We start from the raw sequence: 6,010 nt of genomic DNA on the forward strand, positions 1-6,010 counted from the left end.
ACATGTACCTCGGGTATGTGGGGTATAATAATAGCGGCGTCGGGTCTCGGGTAATTTAAAATGAATGTGTTTTTACCGAACGGACCCGAGAAGACCCGAACTACTGTATGTCGTGTGTGTGCACCGACTCGAGTCCTTTTCCAACCTCTCCTCTGTTTGCCAAGACCGCTTACGACATGTGGCTGCTGACGTGTAGCTGGCGGTAAACTAATTTACGTTGAAACAGACCTGTCGATCAATTTTGAATCCACTCTGTAGCGGTTACTTTAGTGTAGAGTTACGCAACATTCGGTCCAGTCGGGTTAAAAAAAATTGCCGTCGGGTCTAATTTTTTCGGGTTTGTCTCGGGTCGGGTCGGGTCATTCTTAAAAAAAAAAAAATTATAAAGTGACGTGACATACGGCTAAGTTCGGTGACCCGTACTCAGAATTCGTTCTCTACATTTAACCCATCCAGAGTGCACACACACAATGCAGTGAACACACACACACCGTGAACACACACCTGGAGCAGTGGGCAGCTATTTATGCTGCGGCGCCCGGGGAGCAGTTGGGAGGTCGGTGCCTTGCTCAAGGGCACCTCAGTCATAGCCGGCCCGAGACTCAAACCCACAACCTTAGGATTACAAGTCAGACTCTCTAACCATTAGGCCACGACTTGCCCAATGCACGTCAGGTTCGGGTAAAAAGTGATTCGGGTCGGGTTACATTTCATTAGACCCGAGAAGGCCTCTAATACAGACTCGTTATAGAGCTAATAGTATCGTTTCAGTACTTATTAATCAGAAACATTGATGTGTTTTTTTTTGGACATTTACCGTATCTGTAATCTTCTTGTAAATTTCAAGACTTGCTGGCTGCATGCTATGGCTTCCATATAGTCATTTATATCTCCTCCTTTTCTATGTGACGTTTACATTCTAGAATATTCTCAGATCTTTATTTCAGACCTATTACATGCTGTAACGCACCTGATGAAGTCATGAGCAGGAAAGATCACGAGGTCCGGAATTGAGATCTTCCATCGACACCCTGAGAACTTTTACACCGCTCGCTTAAAAGCTTCTGACGTTCTCGCGTCGCTCCGATCCTCTTATCGAAGACATGCCTTCTCCATCCCCCTCGAGGGAATCTCCGCTACCATCTTAAGAGTCGGCTCGATTCTTTATCCGTTCGAGTTAAGTTTGTTAAATGAGACCTTGGAGGATTGGAGCCTGGGGTTGTTATTAAATTAGCATCAGTGTCTTCTGGACAATGTAGAGCTTAAAGGAATCATTTAAATCACTGAGCTGCTTGTACCATCTCTTATGGACACCACATATGATCAGATATATAGACAAAAAAAATCACTTTTGGGTAAATGTGAGAATTGCTTAAATGGTGGATAAATAAATGTTAGAGAGTAGACAAACATCATAGCAGAATATTTCTCACACTACTAGAAATTTGTCATTTTATATACAGTATCACACAATGGATTTGAAGACTGTCGATCTTAGAATTTTTTGACGTATATTTTTTTCCCCATCTACAGCAAAAACTTGATATTTGAAACTAGGATACTTAAAGAAATACGTTCTGTTACGGGTTTAAACCCGAACTCTCTCCCCGAGCCGTTCCTTTACCGAGCGGACGAGACGAATCAGGTGTTTCTTCGATGTAGGAAAAAAACAGTCGAGAGACCGAACAAATTGGAGGACGCTACTTGTGAAAGCGACTCCATTTTCGTCTCCTTCTCCAGCTGTCAGCTAGCACGCCGTCCCATGAGGGGGGTCGAGGGGTGGGACGGTGCTTGTTGCCAAGGTGACAGGAGGCCACATGTCTTGAGGGCTTCTCTCGGGTCAAAAGGGCTCATTGTTCTGGCGCTAAGCCGCCTTCACCCTCCCTCACGCCCTTCTTCCCTCCCTCTGTCCATTCGTCCCACTCCGGAGGGGAACAAACTGTTAGTACAACCATTAGGACTCCAACGGTCTCTCTCTCTCTCTCTCACACACACACACACACACACACACGTCTGCAGACGGCGCCTTAGAGGGCACACGAGGCCAGAAGGCTCAGGGAAAATCCCACTCTGAACAAAAGTAAATTAATATTTTATGAATGAATTAAACCTCACTGAGATAAATGATCTCAAATAAAAAAAAGTCTACAATATTATACTCTTGAAGCTTAAAGAGCAGTTTAAAACCTGTGTATAATTTCATACACACATTTCCAAAACCTACCTTATGTAAAAAGGTTCAAATCCCAGCTTGAGGACCTTTAAATCCACTAGATGGCGCTCTACTACAACGCCGGGAAAAAAAAAAAAACACTTATTCGTTTTAAACGTCTTCCGTCCACTAGATGGCGGTGTCACACTGCCTCAGAAACCATTAAACTGATCCTACGTCCTCAAGGACTTCATTTCATCCCAAGCTCATTCCCAGTGCATTGTGGGTATTCTCCATTAGGCCAGGGTTCATCTTCAATGCCTGAACTTTAAAGCTTCATGGGATTTTAGAACAAGCACCAGATTTTCTTCACTGTGACGTTAGTTTTGCTTTGTTACACAGAACTAATATATGCCTTTGTCCTTTACATCATTATGCTTGTGTGGCATTTTTGCTTGTTTGTTTATCTACAATCGTATTGTTCTTCCCTTCAGCTATGATAAAGACACGTTTCTTTCTGTTAGTCGCCCGGGTTACGTATGTATGTGTGGGCGGAGCTATCGATACAGGGGTGGGGCTTATCTGGGTTAGGGGCGTGTCTGTTTTGGTGATTTTATATGTCGACATTGGCTTTCAAACAAACAACGGAGACCGCACCTTTAAAGAAGGAACGTCTGGTCGATGAAATGACAAACTTAAAAAGAGCAAAAAAGATGACATGAATGTGAGATGTGAAGAGCCAGGATTCAGTGGAGAAAAAAACGACACTTCTAGTCGCTAAGTGTTTGCTGTGTTGTAACTTTCTTACAGAAGGAACATTTTTATGAGGCACAGGATAGGAAAAGCTCCCAAAACTCCATCATTATGATTTTTCTCTCAGTCTGTTTTCTTTTTGCTCAGACAGACACTTTGAGGATGAGACGCTGTCAGGACGATACGCTAAAACCGCGTACAGAGACGTCTCCGGTGTTACGTCCTGTACCTCGCTTCAGAAAAACCCTTCAAAGATTAAAATAAATAAATAAATAAATAAATAAACTCTCCAGCAGCAATTTTACCTCCTTTTCAATGAGCAGAAAATTCTTTTCCTTTTACTTCGGTCGAATGGAATTTTGATTTAAATGTTGAGCTGTGACTATCGCGGTGTGACAAACGACTGAAGGTAATAAGCAGCAGCAGCAGCAGCAGCAGCAGCAGCAGCAGCAGGGGTTTGTGTGTTAAAGTCCTCCAAGAGCGACGCTACTAGAGTCCAGATGCGAATTCAATTACAGGAAGCTTTCAAACCCGACGACGCTGTTAGAGCAGGAAAGGCTTCGTCTCAGAGGAGCTTTAGACACACGTGTGGTGTTAAGATGACTTCAGTAACCTCATGCCGTGAGATAACGCACGTCTTTATGAGTTCCGTCACGGTTCGGCGGACGATGATCGAAAGAGAACGACGGAATAATTAGAGAAGTAAGAATGGGAATAATGAGAAAAAGCTCTTCTATCAGACAAAAGTCAAAGCTTTAGTGTGAAATTTTGTTCTTAAATGAAATTCTCGTTTCATTCCTCTTAGTAAACGTTTGGAGAGGAATCACTAAAACAAGACACATCATCAATTCACAATGTAACGAGCTCCCACTAGATCACTGGACCACCTACTAGATCACACTCAATGTGGATCTACAGAGAGCAAAAAAAAAAAAAAAAAACACCTGCAGCCTCCAGGATCCTGAAGCTCACAGCCAGAAAAGTGCAGGAAGAAAAGTGGTCCTGATGCGACCTTCAGTTATCCCCGAACCCTGATCCTGTAACGAGACGACGTCAGTAGTTATTTGTTCTGAATACCGACGTAGCTTCAGTGTGTTCAGGTTCCTCTGGGAAGTCGGAATTACGACTTCAGGTGCGTCTGAGTCACGTCGGTCGCCGCGATCTGGAGATCCTTTCGAAAATGAACAAACAATGTGCATCACTCACTCATTTTCTACCGCTTATCCGAACTTCTCGGGTCACGGGGAGCCTGTGCCTATCTCAGGCGTCAATGGGCATCAAGGCAGGATACACCCTGGACGGAGTGCCAACCCATCACAGGGCACACACACAAAGACAAACAGTACACACACAAACACACACGCACACAAACAGTACACACACACAAACAAACAAACACACACAAACAAACACAGTACACACACAAACACACACAAACAAAACACACACGCACACAAACAGTACACACACACAAATACAGTACACAAACAGTATACACACACAAACACACACAGTACACACACACAAAAACACACACAGTATATACACACAAATACAGTACATACACAAACACATACAAAAAAAAACACATACACGGTGACATGTTTAAACTTCTACATGCTACAGTGAAGGTTAATAAATCGGATCGTTTAGTTCCTGACGCTGTCTGATCTCCTACAGAGAAAAGCTGGAAGGTTGTGTTTAACTTATATATATATAAACAATTTAAAAACTATACTTGTGTAACATACAGAATTAAATATACAAATGGAAAGCAGGAGATTATGAACATATGACTGTCCAAGTGAATGTGGAAATGTATTTATTTCTCGTGTGTGTTTTCGTTCTGCGGATCTTATTTATCTTTGGTTATTTATTCGCATCACTGCATTTGTCAAGGAATGTTCACTTCGTTGTTTGTTTCATTGGAATAAAGTAAAAATAAATGAAATAGAGGGATTCCTTCAGTTCATTGGTATCCTGGACTTTTTATTTTATCCAAAATGTTTATGTTCAGTAACTAATCCGTCTCGAGGAATTTCAGGATCATCAGATTATTATAAAAAAAAATAATAATAATTAAAAAAAACTCTCAAAACCTCATAAAGATGATAAACTGAGAATCTGGGAAATTAAAAATAATGAATTTGAGTTACTATCTGATCTAATAGAAAGTTAGAAACAAATAAATCCAGTGTTTAGGGCCTGATGAGTCCTGCAGGTACACTGGATCCACTGGTTCCCATGGCAACAGTGAAATTCAAATCATTAATTTGTTGTATGTGTGAGTGTGTGCGCGTGAGTGTGTGTGTATGTGTGAGTGAGTGTGTGAGAGTGAGTGTGTGTGCGCGTGAGTGTGTGTGTATGTGTGAGTGAGTGTGTGAGAGTGAGTGTGCACGAGTGAGTACGTGTGTGTGTGTGCGTGAGTGTGTGTGTATGTGTGTGAGAGTGTATGAGTGAATGTGTGTGTGAGTGAGTGTGTGTGTGTGGGAGTGTGTGAGCGAGAGTGTGTGTGTGTGAGAGAGAGTGAGTGAGTATGGGGGAGTGAGTGTGTGAATGAGTATGTGTGTGCGCATGTGTGACTTGTACATTTTAAGATCCGTCTCGCCCTCTGCTGGTCACAGCACGACATTACACAAGAGAGAAGCAGGACACAGGAGGGAATAAAAACGAGGAATAGATTGAAAGAAGGAATGAAAGAAAGAAAGAAAGAAAGAAAGAAAGAACAAAAAAGAAATACAGAAATTCAACAAAAATGAAACCACTGTTAGATTCTAAAAAGTTTGAGTATTATGAAAAGTAGCCGTGAAAGCTAATACTTAAAAGAAGAGTTTAAATAATAATAAAAAAAACAGGCCAAAATAATTTGTTTTAAAAAATAAAATAAAGATAAAGAAAAATAAGACAACAAAAAAACGAAAGAAAGAAATGTAAGGAAATAAAAAAAGGAAACAAGAAAAGGGGGGGGGGGTTTCCTCAAAAAAAAAAAGTGACAAATCTGAGAATGACTAAGGAATGAAAAAAAGGGAATCAAAAGCAGAGTTTAAAGTCGGTTCTTAATAAACGTTTCTCTGACGAACATCAGAAATGAACATGGATCCAAAC

Source organism: Tachysurus fulvidraco, chromosome 9 (genome assembly GCF_022655615.1).
Source record: "Tachysurus fulvidraco isolate hzauxx_2018 chromosome 9, HZAU_PFXX_2.0, whole genome shotgun sequence".
NCBI classification, from domain to species: Eukaryota; Metazoa; Chordata; class Actinopteri; order Siluriformes; family Bagridae; genus Tachysurus; species Tachysurus fulvidraco.